Here is a 16870-nt window from a genome sequence, read left to right on the forward strand (position 1 = left end):
CTACCTTCTCTAAGTATGTGGTAATCCTTAGAGCCAGCGTAAGATCACTGGGATTCTCCATTCTCACCCGGCATGACATCTGTGGTGGTACTCCCCACAAAAACACGTCTAACGCCCTGTTCTCAGCCTCTTGTGACAGCACTCTCCCCATTCTGTGACAGTTCAAACGTTTGTGCATTCAGTTTTAGAATCCTGTCTGAGAAAACCTCCACAGTCTCATTTCTCCTCATAACTAACACACTTAATTTTTCATGAAAATACCTGGTACTATTCTGTTTTTGGTACCATTGGCATAACCCAGCCTCAAGCTCAGAATGTCCCCACATTGTTCAACGTTTCATGGTACAATATGTATGACTTGGCATCCCCTATCAAGCATAACTTCGCCACTCTCAAAATTACAACATCCGACCACCCATTGGCCTCAGCCATTGTGATAATGTCGTTACGGAATACTGACACATCCTTCGTTGCTTTACCCGAAAATAAGTTAATAAATGCCACAATTGCCGAGTCAAGTGTTCTATGAAACTCCATGAACTGTAATTTACTTTCACCTGACATCCATCCCCTACTCACAGTGTCTCAAATCTCCCTGCTAATTCTTCATATTTTTCTTTGTCACTTATCCTCACCTCTGACGATACCCGAATTTGTTCTGTTTGAACAGCTACAGCTTCTGCTGTAGTACCTGCCACAGCCTCCGCTGCTTGCTGTGTTTCCACCATTCTTGCTTATAGCTCCACTGTTGCCATTAATTTCACTCTGCTACTCCTTAAACTTAGTTCTTGCGGCAAGTCATCACCCATCTACATTCTGAACAATTGCCCACCAAATGACTAAATCTCTTACAAATAAAACAATTCTTTGGCACAAACTTTGTACACAGTAGTCCGTGGCCTGACAGGTTACAAAAATTACATCGCTTAGGCACTATGTTATCATGTCCCCCATTTCCCATGAATCCAGATAAATCTACAGGCTCCTGTGGCCTTACAAAAGACACTTTTAAAAAGTCCATCCTAATTCATACGTAACCCTTCAAAACACAAAAGAATGACACATAAACAATAAATCAAATATCACTCACCCATCCACATCATGCTCGTGTGCAGGTGAACAATTCTGCTTTCCTCCCTTTACTGGTATGGATGAACACCTCCCGAACAACAAGACATAACAAGAAATGCACGACCACCCCTCACGAATGCAACCAAACAACTCAACTACCCCTCTACACGGGCACACCTCAATGCTATGTGCTCAACATAAGATGTGGAAGTGTAAATCTGGTACCAGCATTGTAACCAGCATCACTTCTGACACCACTGTTGCAGGATCTGGGGTCAAACCAGGGAAACCAGATTGCCAAACTGAAGCTGGGACCCACTACCCCGTATTTTGTCAGGAGGCCGAGCAAGTTCAAGAGCATCAAGGGGCAGTGCAGAGTGATACAGCGGTATTTGGTAGAATTTCTTTATTTGGCTAATTTACAGTATTCGATGGGTGCAGCATAGTGTCCGTGTGCTGCCCGCAGATGTGCCACGAGTCCAGCCAGTTCAGCAGACTCCTGGTATGCCGTTGCTGCTGCTCCGTCATCAAGGCCGCTCAGCTGGAAGTTGGCCACACTCTCCCCACTCGCTGCCCAACAATGTGTCACGTCTTATGCCATGCTGTTCATGATTCTGGAGACTGCTACAGTCCCTGGTCCTCACCGCCCTCCACCCCGTTTGGCTTGCTCTGTCTGACCATGGGATGAAGGTGGTTTTACTGGTCACCCATGGCCCTCGGGCCACCGCTGCTCCCAGGACAGGACCGGACTCGAACCCGCACCCTCCTGGAAGCTGTGCCGCAACTAGCAGCTAGTGGTGCTTGCCGGATGGCAACACCCGCCGCCGTCCCTGGTGCTGTTGCAGCGCTGCCACGCCTCCTGCAGCGTACACCTCGCCCGGACTCCGATACACCAGATGGGAAGCGAACATGGCCCATAGACTGGAGTGGAACCAAGACCCTCCTGGACCCACTGCAGACCGCTGTCACTGCCCTTTTTCAGGTAGACCATGTGATCTCCAAGTTCCAGGCTGCCATTCCGTCCCGCCCTGGTGTTGTATCTCCGGAGGTGGAATATAGTCCGAACCAGTACATAGAAACAAAGTACAAATTTATGCAGAATACTTATAACATTGCTGCCAGACTGCCCCTATAAGCATAGACCAGCACAGGGCCTGTCTCAACGCTCGACTGACCTGGCACACACTTCCCTCCAGCTAAAATTGTCCGTCTTTGTATACTGGTTTTCCCCTCGCTTCTGATGTAGTGTCAGAGAGAGACAGAAACTATGGCAGGGATAAATTCCCCCATGTCAACCACTTAAAAATCGCCCTCCTGGCTCTGGCCTAGTGCCCCACCTCATACATTACAATAACTTCAAACAATGCTGCGGTTTCCTGCCTCGTTGTTGCACCACTCAAAACAAATCGGGCGTGCAATACCACCGTCGCAGCTCTGCACCCACGAGTGCCATGTTTACCTTGCCTGGCCCACTGGCTGTGTCTGTTACCACATGCTGCCAGTGGCCCCAGATTTCATCACCCAACCACGCCTTCATTGAATTTTGATAAAATTTCCCTTTCCCGTGACTAGGGCTGACACTAGTGCAGCAAAGGTAAAGTCCAGGGAGCAAAAGGTTATCTGTACAACTTGTACTGAAATCATACTGCAGTTATAAGAGTCAAAGGACACAAAAGATAACCATTAGTTGAGAAAGCACTGAGACAGGATTGTATCCTACTCCCAGTGTTATTCAATCTATGCATTGAGCAAGCAGTAAAAGAAACCAAGGAGAAATTTGGATGGGGGATTGAAGTTAAGGAGCAGAAATAAAAATTCTTAAGTCTCTGAATGTCCATCTTTTCAGAGACTGTCGCAGGACCTCGGCTGTTCAGTACAGAATGTCAAATTAAACACCTTTCAGGCATCTAAATTACCAAACTGTTATTTTATTGGGATACCAGTTTCAGTGATATATTGCAACATCTTCGTGCCCCCTGACTTATGTGTAGGAAGATTCCAACCTCAGTTCTGGTCAAAACAGGTGCCAGCATTCAAAGACTGGTATCTGTAGGTTTTTGATACAGCGATCACTTCAAAAATTACTTTACAAAAATTGTGCTGCAGTTTTGTTTTTATAGATACTCCCCCACAGTAAGAAGCAGTGCTTGACTAAGTAATCTGTCAGTGATGATTTGAAATTGTGTACAGATTCATTACAGGTTATGTATGGACTGCTACGGTTTGATTTTTGTATCATAATAACTAAATTTTCTATTAAGTAAGGACATGGAAGTTTCAGTACTTCATATTTCTTAAATAGTGGATAACATGATAATCTTTGGTCTATCCCTTCCATTAGTTGCATAATCTTTTCCTTTAATCTAAATGATCTCAAACTTGCTCATCTGAGTCTCTGAGATACACCACCATTTTTCAATATTGAGTGAACATAAGTAAAATGTAAAATCCTGAGATTATCATATGATACACAGTTTCTTGGTAGTCATATTATGAAACATGTTTTGTTCAGTTTTCTGTTTATGTAGTCTACATGTTTATTCCATTTTATATTCTGTTATGTCCAGATACTGGAAAATTTTGTATTCTCTGTTTTTTTCCTTTTTTTCAATTGTTTGTTTGATTGTATATATATGGGGCTTAGCTAGTGTCCATTGCAGCAGTTTTTTTTTCAGCTTTACAACCACACTGTTTGCACCAAAGTACTCCAGTACATTCCCTGTGACAACGTTAATGTTGTTTTCAAAGATTTCTTTGTACTATGTGTAATTAAGATGCTGGTGTCATCTGCAAATTGGCATAGTTTTTGTTCCATTCTAAGAGATTCAACAGATTACAAAACCAAACCTACTTACATCTTACTTAACACAAAATCATATCTAAAAACAAAGATGATGTGACTTACCAAACACAAGCGCTGGCAGGTCGATAGACACACAAACAAACACAAACATACACACAAAATTCAAGCTTTCGCAACCAACGGTTGCTTCGTCAGGAAAGAGGGAAGGAAAGGGAAAGACGAAAGGATGTGGGTTTTAAGGGAGAGGGTAAGGAGTCATTCCAATCCCGGGAGCGGATAGACTTACCTTAGGGGGAAAAAAGGACAGGTATACACTCGCACACACACACATATCCATCAGCACATACACAGACACAAGCAGACATGAAACTAGACAAGGCAAAAAAAGAAAGACCAAAACTTGTTAAAATCCATATCTGTTCAACTTGAGTTTCATCAGTGCAAAGTGAAAGCAGGACAGGATGCTATTATGATTGCTGCAGAAGATTCAGAGAGAGATGAAGGTATTCATGTCATTATGTTTGATTTGTGGAAGGCCCTACCTACCCCCCAAACTTTCAACTGGTCCTGCTTTCTACAAAAAGAAACTCTATTTGTACAATATGTGCAACCATTCTATGTGTGGTATGAAGGAACTGATGGCTGAGGAACAGATGAAATTTGCTGCTGTTAGCTGAACACCTTGAGCATCATGACATCCTGGGAAAGAAGCTGATGGCCAGATCTCACATCTGTTGAGGCCAAAACGAGAACTCAACCATTGTATTCAAAACTGTTTCACATACACGTTTCTGCAAGTAGAGCTTACAGTGTTGCCTTCTGATTTTGATTTTGTTCTTGTCAAGGAACATATATGGGATCACTGTCAGTATGTATTCTCATCTAAGGAATGGGAAAACATCTTGAAAAAGTGTCAGAGGAAGAAACCTGAGATTGTGTACCATAAGACCACAGATGATTTTGTGAAGTTTTCAGACTTGCAGGCCTACTTCAGTCAGGCTTGTCAACATGTTGTAGTGAAATCTTTGGAATTATAAATGTTGTGAAGGTGGAGTCTTCAAGCCATGAACCTGAAAAAATGAAAGTATGTAATTCATACTGTGGTGAAATGGATGCTAGATCACTAAGACAAAGAGGTCATCCAATGCTGTTCCTTGAAGGCTTCAAATGCTCTCTCCCATTTCTGTGCAGAGGTCTACAACTCATTGAGGCAAGCAAATTAAATGACACTCTCTCTTGTTTCCAATACATAACAGAAGCTCATCATACTTATTAAAAATAGCTGAGAAATCTGAAGCAAAGGATGAGAGCAGTGAAAGTGACATTTGAAAACCTGCATTAGTGTTGTCAAGTCTTAAGCTTAGTAATATTAATTACATTATATTGTCTTGTTAATATGTCATATTACATTATAAGAAAAATGATACCACAAATATAAAGATACATACATTTGTAACCATGAATAACATGGTACCCACCATATAATTTGTTTCAATATGTCATGTGTTTCTTTTTTTGAAATAAAAAAAATATTTTCATTTTGTAACCTTACCATTGCATTATTTAATGTTCAGATATATAATTAAAAGATGAAGAAACAATGGAACATGGTAAATGTATAATTGTGTTTTTATAAAACTGTATATTTATTTAATAACTTCAAAATAGTAAAATTCAAAAGGATGTGTGTTACAATAGTTATACAGAGCTGAAGAAGCTTGTACTTTATAGACTAGCTGGGAGAGCTGCATCAAACTAATATTTCAACAGAAAACTATAACAACAGTGACATGCTTTATCTATGTCTGCTGGGCCCCTGTAAGCACCTCTTGACCCAAACTGGTTTTAAATCAACTGCATGTCACAACTTTGACTGTTGACTGCACTTATCCTTGCTCATACAACTGTTTCAGTGTGGAAGATATCTGCAGTTAAGTGGTTTTGAGATTTCCTTAAATGCTTGTATTACTGTCCATGTTTGAGACAGCTTGTAGTTGTTTCATCAAGTCTTGTTTATATTTTACTTGGTTCATTTATTTAATGCAATTTGTTACATACCCACAGTTTTGAATATAATGTTAATGTTAAAGCGCAGTGCCATCACATACTCAAAGATTGCATTTACAGTATGTTCCCTCAAATGCCTCCTTTTTCCTGTATTTATTTATTTCTGTTTATCTTATTGATATTGCTTAAGTTCCTTATGTATTCTGTAGTTACACTGATAATTTTTTCTTCTTTGAATTGGTTTGTGTATCATTCTCCATGTTTTATACCTCCTGATGTAGCCTCGTGAAGTACTAATTTTATTTTATTTTATTAGTTTTGTTTATTAATAGAAACTATTATGTAGACATGCTGTTCCTATTTTGTGTTAAAGTTTTTCCTATCTACTCCATTTTTATTTATTTACTGTTCAATTTCTTACTTCTTCATTGCATTGCCACCACACTGTCAAAGATGGTACATACTGTATGTTTCTGTTTCAGCCTAGATTTGTTACTTCCCTTCCAGTGTTGTTTGTAAACATTGTAACTTCTTTGGTGACAATACTAAGTAAATGTCTCAAGATGGCCTTGTAAGCCGAAAACCAGTTAACACAATAAAAGTAATATTGCAGAACAAAAGCAAACTGTTGCTTTTCATTTATTATAATGTTATTCTACCAAGAACCAACAGAAGATTCTGTTGACAATTACAAGAGAACTTAAATTCATGTAATTTTGATTTAATTAAAGATGAAACGGGTAAAACACTAAAATGCTGTGTAGTACCATCTTCGAGACAGCCAAAAGAAAACAGTTTAGGTATAAACCCTTCTGGAATGATACATTAATAAAACTGCAAACAGATAGAAAGCAAGGAAGAAAACTAAATCAACAGGGTAGTAAAGCCACATTGTAGACTGGAGACAGACAGATATTAAACATTAAGAAAAACAATAAATGAATCCAAAAAACCATGCAAGGGTGGGACAAGAATATGACAACAATGCAAGAATGTATGCTTGAACAGAAATTCAGATGCTAGCCAAGTGTGCAGGTGGCACAGCTGTATTTTACCACAAACAGTACCTATGGAATGCCCTCAATTAGTTGCAAGTGTCAGTTAAGGTCAGTACAGTGTTCTCCATAATTGTGAGTGGATTACATTGGAGCTAAATAAATTCAAATGTGGCAAATTGTTGGTACTTCCATAACAAAGGGAGCAAGATTGTTTGATGCTTTAAGACACACCATATCGAATAACTTTACTGCATACTGGGGAAGCAGAAAAACATCATCTTCTAAGACACAACATGGGCAAAAGAGTGTGTTCAGTGATCATTACAGTCAATCATTGAAGAAGATTATGACAAAAAAAATGATGACAGTTGAAAAAGTCACTGAAGAACTGAGTGTCTCACTTGCAAACCCCGTCAGCACCAAAACAACACAAAGGGAGACCAGTAAGCTGGAAATCGTAGAGTGAACAGGAATTCCAGAACCACACATCAGTGATTTCAAGTGCCCGTAACAGACGGCAAATCATCGAGTAAAACTGAAGTGATATCAGGTGTTCCCTAGGGAAGCGTCCTGGGACCTCTGCTGTTCCTGATCTATATAAATGACCTGGGTGACAATCTGAGCAGTTCTCTTAGGTTGTTCACAGATGATGCTGTAATTTACCGTCTAGTAATGTCATCCAAAGACCAGTATCAGTTGCAAAGCGATTTAGAAAAGATTGCTGTATGGTGTGGCAGGTGGCAGTTGATGCTAAATAACGAAAAGTGTGAGGTGATCCACATGAGTTCCGAAAGAAATCTGTTGGAATTTGATTACTCGATAAATAGTACAATTCTCAAGGCTGTCAATTCAACTAAGTACCTGGGTGTTAAAATTACGAACAACTTCAGTTGGAAAGACCACATAGATAATATTGTGGGGAAGGCGAGCCAAAGGTTGCATTTCATTGGCAGGACACTTAGAAAATGCAACAAGTCCACTAAAGAGGCAGCTTACACTACACTTGTTCGTCCTCTGTTAGAATATTGATGCGCAGTGTGGGATCCTTACCAGGTTGGATTGATGGAGGACATCGAAAGGGTGCAAAAGAGGGCAGCTCATTTTGTATTATCACGTAATAGGGGAGAGAGTGTGGCAGATATGATATGCGAGTTAGGATGGAAGTCATTAAAGCAAAGACGTTTTTCGTTGCGGCGAGATCTATTTACGAAATTTCAGTCACCAACCTCTTCAAATGCGAAAATATTTTGTTGAGCCCAACCTACATAGGTAGGAATGATCATCAAAATAAAATAAGAGAAGTCAGAGCTCGAACACAAAGGTTTAGGTGTTCATTTTTCCTGCACGCTGTTCGGGAGTGGAATGGTGGAGAGATAGTATGATTGGGGTTCGATGAACCCTCTGCCAAGCACTTAAATGTGAATTGCAGAGTAATCATGTAGATGTAGATGTAGATGTAGATGTAGGAAAATGTGATGCTAAAGTCATTAAACCTGGACTGGGGAAAATGGAAGAAAGTAATTTGGTCAAATGAGTCTCATTTCAAACTGTTTCCAACTTCTGGCAGAGTTTGCACACCGAAAGTGAAACATGGAAGGAATTTGGAGATGATTTGGACTGCCTTATGGTTACCACTGGCCTCACAATTACTCTTCTATGCCACATTACAGCCAAGGATTACATGACCTTTTGGCTACTCAGGGCCATCCCATTGTGCAATGGTGTTGCTGTTTTTCAAGGGAACAGGGCCACTATTCACTCAGCTCACTTCATCCATATCTGGTTTTGTGAGCACAAGAATGAATTTTTGCATCTCCTTTGGCCACCACAGTCATCAGATATCAATATTATTGAGTTTTTGTGGTCTACTTTGGAGAGAATAGTGCATGATCATTATCCACTTCCATCATCATTACCTGAAATTGCCATTATTTTGCAGGAAGAATCATGTAACATTCCACTGAAAACCATACAGGACCAGCATTTATCCATTCTGATTGTGAGATGATGGGAGCTGTTTTCAGTGCCAGTGGTTTTCCTACACTGTATTAGACATTGTATTATGTTGTGGTTTTGGTGTTTCCTTATTTTTGACCAGCAGATTTGTTAAAAATTTAGGTTACAGAAAAGGTAATGGTGAAATCCATAAATCTATTGGAAAACTTGAAAACAAATGTTCATATAGAAAAACAAGAACCAATAAAGATCCCTAATACTACCAACACGTTATATACAGATCACAATATAGCAGAAGACTTCAATAAATTATATTCTCAGTGTAAACATATATTTAAAGAGTTTAAAAATAAATAGAAAGCAATGAAACTTTTACACAGAAAAGCATGGTTAGATACACCTAATAAATTATTTAATGATATTTGTACTTTAGAACAATTTACACAAACAATTTCAAGTTCAGAGGACAGAAAAAAATCGTGACCAGATAACATCATGTCTGTGTTCTTAAAATGTATAATTGCAGCATAAACATTACTGAAACTGAAAGTAACTCTTAATTACCATACATAAAAAGACCATCATTGAACGAATATTAAAAAGTAGGAAAACCAACAAATAATTTGTGCAATTACAAACCCATATCTTTAACAATCATTTGTGCTAAAATCATGGAGAAGATAATAAATTCTTGATAAGCATTGTACCTTGAAACAGAGAATATTGTATGTATGAACCAACAAGCGTAAAGAAAATTCTGTTGTACAACCCATAATATTGTAAACCTCTCACAAGAAGTAAAATCCACTTTGAGTAATAAGAAAACTTCACTGGAATTATTTGTTTATTTTGAAGATGCTTTTGAATATTTGGTGAGCAAAATTTGTAGAACAACTACAAAACTTAAACATGTCTGGTAAAACTTTGTACTGGCTATGTGACTTCACACAAGGAAGTTCATGTGCAACTAAGATAAATAGCACATTAACATGTTGACTACCTTGTGACTGCAACTGGCCCCAGGAAAGTCTCATCCCTGTTGCCATGAGCCTTGCTAGGTGGTGAAACATCTATCACAAAGTGTGCAGCAGTCAACATGTTATTTAAGTTTAATAAATCAAAGAAGAGAGTTCCTCAAGGTGCTGCGACCAGTCCAACATTATTTAATGCTTTAATCAGTGACATCCTGTGATTTGTATCTACAACAGGAGAGGAAAAAACTGCACTGTATGCAGATGATCTTGTTATTTTGATTTCATTACCAGATATCAAAAGGAAGCAATTACCAAATAAAATGAACTGAGTGACAAATCACCTTTAAGAGTGGTCACAGAACATCTTGCAGAAATAAATGCTCAGGAAACCTACTATCAGTATGTAAAATTAATTAAATGTGACCGCAAACTAACAGTAGTGTAGCACATAGACACATCTAATAGATTTACCTTTCGAATTCTGGCTCTACTTCTAGCAGAAGGTACACACATTCACACACACAATCACATGGTGATATTGATTATGGAAATCAGTTACCTGAGCTGTTGCATATGGGGAAGGCATAAGCATAGGCATAGGCAAGGGCACATAAGGCAAGGATAGCATAGCATGATAGTGTGAGGCAGGAGGGGAGAGACGCACGAGTCAGCAGCTGCACAATGGGGCATTCTGAGAAGGTAGATCATATAAGATCTATGGAAATGGGAGGAGGGGCCAAACAGAAAGGAAAGTGCAGATGGAGAGGGACATAGGGCCATGTGTGGTTTTTGGAGTGCTGAGTGCCAGGTTGTTGAGAAAAAGAGGATAACTGTTTGTCTTGTGCTGTTTGAATATCCTGACATAGAATCAGCAGGTCATTTGAAAAAGGTAAGCAATGTATTCTGGTAGTGGCTCTTACTGATTTGATTGTTTCATCAATTTTAAACTCTTATTGTAGTTTTCACTACTCTTGTATTACTTTTTCTAAAATATAGCACCACGTTTCACTCCAGTTTTAGTTTCAGAATGTTCCAAAATTTCTCCCCAGAGTTTTACCTTAGATGTTGTACTATTTTGTGTTTAGTAATTGAATTTATAGTGAGATCCAGAACTTGTTCTTACAGAATTTTAAAGAGAAACATATGGTACACTGAGTCACAAGTTTCTTTAAAAAAAATCTACAATGATACAAACTATTACAGTAAATTTTTTGATGGCTTAACATAGTTTTGGAACTGTACTTTGTTCTGGGCAAGATCTAGTTCCGTTTATCTGATAATTTCTTCTGTTGTTTGCTAAAGAAATCCAAATAAAAAGATCATCTGCATACTATGAGGTTTTTACCTCTTCTGCCCTATAAATGAATGAGTAGAGGTACATGTGACAGAGAGAGAGAAATTTTGTATGGGATAGGAAGAAGCGAAATCCCTCTATAATCCATCAGTTTTATCTCTGGAGTGGACTTATCAATGCAGTTTTCCCATTATCAGGAACATTATTATTATTATTATTTCTTTACTTTCTCAGACTTTTTAGAAGTCTGGTTAAGAATGGAGTGACGCGGACCTTTATCAAGCGTCACTTCCTTTTTGCTGTACGGTACATGTTATATTGCATTTAGGAACTTTCGGGTAATTGAACATGTATCAATAATTACGGATTTCTGTAGTTGTATATATGTGTTTGGATGTAGCTGTATTGCATTGATGTACTGGTGGATATTGTGTGGTATGACTCCTGTAGTTGATACTATAATTGGTATGATGTCAACTTTATCCTGATGCCACATGTCTTTGACTTCCTCAGCCAGTTGGATGTATTTTTCAATTTTTTCTCCTGTTTTCTTTTGTATATTTGTTGTATTGGGTATGGATATTTCGATTAGTTGTGTTAATTTCTTCTTTTTATTGGTGAGTATGATGTCAGGTTTGTTATGTGGCGTTGTTTTATCTGTTATAATGGTTCTGTTCCAGTATAATTTGTATTCATCATTCTCCAGTACATTTTGTGGTGCATACTTGTATGTAGGAACTTGTTGTTTTAAAAGTTTATGTTGTAAGGCAAGCTGTTGATGTATTATTTTTGCGACATTGTCATGTCTTCTGGGGTATTCTGTATTTGCTAGTATTGTACATCCGCTTGTGATGTGATCTACTGTTTCTATTTGTTGTTTACAAAGTCTGCATTTATCTGTTGTGGTATTGGGATCTTTAATAATATGCTTGCTGTAATACCTGGTGTTTATTGTTTGATCCTGTATTGCAATCATGAATCCTTCTGTCTCACTGTATATATTGCCTTTTCTTAGCCATGTGTTGGATGCGTCTTGATCGATGTGTGGCTGTGTTAGATGATACGGGTGCTTGCCATGAAGTGTTTTCTTTTTCCAATTTACTTTCTTCGTATCTGTTGATGTTATGTGGTCTAAAGGGTTGTAGAGGTGGTTATGAAATTGTAGTGGTGTAGCCGATGTAGTTATATGAGTGATTGCTTTGTGTATTTTGCTAGTTTCTGCACGTTCTATAAAGAATTTTCTTAAATTGTCTACCTGTCCATAATGTAGGTTTTTTATATCGATAAATCCCCTTCCTCCTTCCTTTCTGCTTAATGTGAATCTTTCTGTTGCTGAATGTATGTGATGTATTCTATATTTATGGCATTGTGATCGTGTAAGTGTATTGAGTGCTTCTAGGTCTGTGTTACTCCATTTCACTACTCCAAATGAGTAGGTCAATATTGATATGGCATAAGTATTTATAGCTTTGGTCTTGTTTCTTGCTGTCAATTCTGTTTTCAGTATTTTTGTTAGTCTTTGTCTATATTTTTCTTTTAGTTCTTCTTTAATATTTGTATTATCTATTCCTATTTTTTGTCTGTATCCTAGATATTTATAGGCATCCATTTTTTCCATCGCTTCTATGCAGTCGCTGTGGTTATCCAATATGTAATCTTCTTGTTTAGTGTGTTTTCCCTTGACTATGCTATTTTTCTTACATTTGTCTGTTCCAAAAGCCATACTTATATCATTGCTGAATACTTCTGTTATCTTTAGTAATTGGTTGAGTTGTTGATTTGTTGCTGCCAGTAGTTTTAGATCATCCATGTATAGCAAATGTGTGATTTTGTGTGGGTATGTTCCAGTAATATTGTATCCATAATTTGTATTATTTAGCATGTTGGATAGTGGGTTCAGAGCAAGGCAGAACCAGAAAGGACTTAATGAGTCTCCTTGGTATATTCCACGCCCAATCTGTATTGGCTGTGATGTGATATTATTTGAATTTGTTTGGATATTAAGTGTGGTTTTCCAATTTTTCATTACTATTATTATTATTATTATTATTATTATTATTATTCTTTACTTTCTCAGACGTTAAGTCTGGTTAAAAATGAAAAGTGACGCGGACCTTGATCAGGCGTCACTTCCTTTTAACTGTATGGTATGTGTTATATTGCATTTAGGAACTTTCGGGTAATTGAACATGTATCAATAATTACTGATTTCTGTAGTTGTATATATACGTTTGGATGTAGCTCTATTGCATTGATGTACTGGTGGATATTGTGTGGTATGACTCCTGTAGTTGATAGTATAATTGGTACGATGTCAACTTTATCCTGATGCCACATGTCCTTGACTTCCTCAGCCAGTTGGATGTATTTTTCAATTTTTTCTCCTGTTTTCTTTTGTATATTTGTTGTATTGGGTATGGATATTTCGATTAGTTGTGTTAATTTCTTCTTTTTATTGGTGAGTATGATGTCAGGTTTGTTATGTGGCGTTGTTTTATCTGTTATAATGGTTCTGTTCCAGTATAATTTGTATTCATCATTCTCCAGTACATTTTGTGGTGCATACTTGTATGTAGGAACTTGTTGTTTTAAAAGTTTATGTTGTAAGGCAAGCTGTTGATGTATTATTTTTGCGACATTGTCATGTCTTCTGGGGTATTCTGTATTTGCTAGTATTGTACATCCGCTTGTGATGTGATCTACTGTTTCTATTTGTTGTTTACAAAGTCTGCATTTATCTGTTGTGGTATTGGGATCTTTAATAATATGCTTGCTGTAATACCTGGTGTTTATTGTTTGATCCTGTATTGCAATCATGAATCCTTCTGTCTCACTGTATATATTGCCTTTTCTTAGCCATGTGTTGGATGCGTCTTGATCGATGTGTGGCTGTGTTAGATGATACGGGTGCTTGCCATGAAGTGTTTTCTTTTTCCAATTTACTTTCTTCGTATCTGTTGATGTTATGTGGTCTAACGGGTTGTAGAGGTGGTTATGAAATTGTAGTGGTGTAGCCGATGTATTTATATGAGTGATTGCTTTGTGTATTTTGCTAGTTTCTGCTCGTTCTATAAAGAATTTTCTTAAATTGTCTACCTGTCCATAATGTAGGTTTTTTATATCGATAAATCCCCTTCCTCCTTCCTTTCTGCTTAATGTGAATCTTTCTGTTGCTGAATGTATGTGATGTATTCTATATTTATGGCATTGTGATCGTGTAAGTGTATTGAGTGCTTCTAGGTCTGTGTTACTCCATTTCACTACTCCAAATGAGTAGGTCAATATTGGTATGGCATAAGTATTTATAGCTTTGGTCTTGTTTCTTGCTGTCAATTCTGTTTTCAGTATTTTTGTTAGTCTTTGTCTATGTTTTTCTTTTAGTTCTTCTTTAATATTTGTATTATCTATTCCTATTTTTTGTCTGTATCCTAGATATTTATAGGCATCCGTTTTTTCCATTGCTTCTATGCAGTCGCTGTGGTTATCCAATATGTAATCTTCTTGTTTAGTGTGTTTTCCCTTGACTATGCTATTTTTCTTACATTTGTCTGTTCCAAACGCCATACTTATATCATTGCTGAATACTTCTGTTATCTTTAGTAATTGGTTGAGTTGTTGATTTGTTGCTGCCAGTAGTTTTAGATCATCCATGTATAGCAAATGTGTGATTTTGTGTGGGTATGTTCCAGTAATATTGTATCCATAATTTGTATTATTTAGCATGTTGGATAGTGGGTTCAGAGCAAGGCAGAACCAGAAAGGACTTAATGAGTCTCCTTGGTATATTCCACGCTTAATCTGTATTGGCTGTGATGTGATATTATCTGAATTTGTTTGGATATTAAGTGTGGTTTTCCAGTTTTTCATTACTATGTTTAGGAACTGTATCAATTTTGGATCTACTTTGTATATTTCCAATATTTGTAGTAACCATGAGTGGGGTACACTATCAAAAGCTTTTTGGTAATCAATGTATGCGTAGTGTAGAGACCTTTGTTTAGTTTTAGCTTGATATGTCACCTCTGCATCTATTATCAGTTGCTCTTTACATCCTCGTGCTCCTTTGCAGCAGCCTTTTTGTTCTTCATTTATAATTTTGTTCTGTGTTGTATGTGTCATTAATTTCTGTGTAATGACTGAAGTTAATATTTTGTAGATTGTTGGTAGGCATGTTATGGGGCGATATTTAGCTGGGTTTGCTGTGTCTGCTTGATCTTTAGGTTTCAGATAAGTTATTCCATGTGTAAGTGTATCAGGGAATATGTATGGGTCTGCAATGTAACTGTTAAATAATTTAGTTAGATGTGAATGTGTTGAGGTGAACTTCTTTAGCCAGAAATTTGCTATTTTATCATTTCCAGGGGCTTTCCAATTGTGCGTAGAATTAATTGCTTGGGTGACTTCATGTTGCAAAATTATCACTTCAGGCATTTGTGGTATCATCTTGTATGTATCTGTTTCTGCTTGTATCCACCGTGCATGCCTGTTATGTTGTACCGGGTTTGACCATATGCTGCTCCAGAAGTGTTCCATGTCTGTTATGTTTGGTGGATTGTTTATTTTAATGTGTGTGTTATCTATTGTCTGGTAAAATTTCTTTTGGTTTGTGTTGAATGTTTGGTTTTGTTTCCTTCTATTTTCACTTTTTTTGTATCTTCTGAGTCGTTTGGTTAATGCTTGTAATTTCTGCTTCTTTTCGTCTAATTGCTCTGTCGCTTCTTGTTGTGAGATTTTACCTAACCTTTTTCGTTTTTTTTCAGAGATTTCATTTCTTATAAATTGTGTTAGCTGTCCGATGTCTTTTCTCAGTTTTTCTATTCTGATCTGTAGCCTGTGTTGCCATGCTGGTTTTGTGGGTTTCTTCTGTGTGTTGGTTGGTTCTGATCTCTGTCTAGTGTGTATATTTAGTGTAGTGAGTGCTCCTATATAAACCAGTAGTTGTAACTCTTCCATAGTTGTGTTTTCATTTATTTTGTTGTGTATGATTGTGTTGATAGTTTTTATTGTTGCTTCGACTTGTGGGTTATTTGGTGGTCTATGCAAGAATGGTCTTATGTCTGTATTTGTGTCTTTGTATTCTATATACGTCAGCTGAAATTTTTCTTCTATATCTAACATGTGTGTCACTTCGTGTTCTATTTGTGCTTGTTCTGGTGGCTGTCTTAAGATTTCGTTTTCCTCTGATTTGTTAATTGGTGCGTGTTGTTCTTTGTTTGTTTGCTCTGGGATGTTTGAGTCCATTACTGTATTTTCTTCTTCTTCTGATTGCACATTATTTTGTTCCAGTATTTGTTGTACTTGTTGTTTGATGTTTTCTAATTCTGACTGGGGTATCCTGTTATTTTTGATTATTACACGGATCTGATCAGCTAGTCTTTGTTCTGTTAAAAATTTTAATTCTGGGTATCTGGTAATAAATGTTGTGTATACTTGTGATCTGTATCCAGTTGTGTTGGTTCCTAGGTTTGTTGCTTGGTAATAACAGAACATGAGGTGTCGATTAACTTTATCTGACCATCTCATCCTCTGTCTTTGTTTTCCTTCTAGGGTGGTTGCAGGAAGCATATCCTGCAAAACACCTCTATTTGGATTTAAATCATTTTCCAGTTGGCTAGCAGTGTCGTTACCATTGTGGGCGGGCATAGGGTTCAAGCGTCGTCCCCGACCATGACGGCGCTTGTCCGAGGCTTCTTTAGTTCTGTCCTGAACCAACTAATCACACTAAAGGGGGGTTAGCCCTATTAGTGGTTTGTTCTTTTCGTCGCCT

At 37.6% G+C, this 16870-nt stretch overlaps 1 protein-coding gene across 1 annotated transcript in view; it reads left to right on the top strand.

Annotated features, from left to right (window-relative positions):
* The window catches only part of LOC126210361 (zinc finger protein 501-like), a 131487-nt gene that overhangs the window by 75061 nt on the left and 39556 nt on the right, over positions 1-16870 (top strand). The gene's annotated exons all lie outside the window — the stretch shown is intronic.

The sequence above is a fragment of the Schistocerca nitens genome, chromosome 10 (assembly GCF_023898315.1).
Source record: "Schistocerca nitens isolate TAMUIC-IGC-003100 chromosome 10, iqSchNite1.1, whole genome shotgun sequence".
NCBI classification, from domain to species: domain Eukaryota; kingdom Metazoa; phylum Arthropoda; class Insecta; order Orthoptera; family Acrididae; genus Schistocerca; species Schistocerca nitens.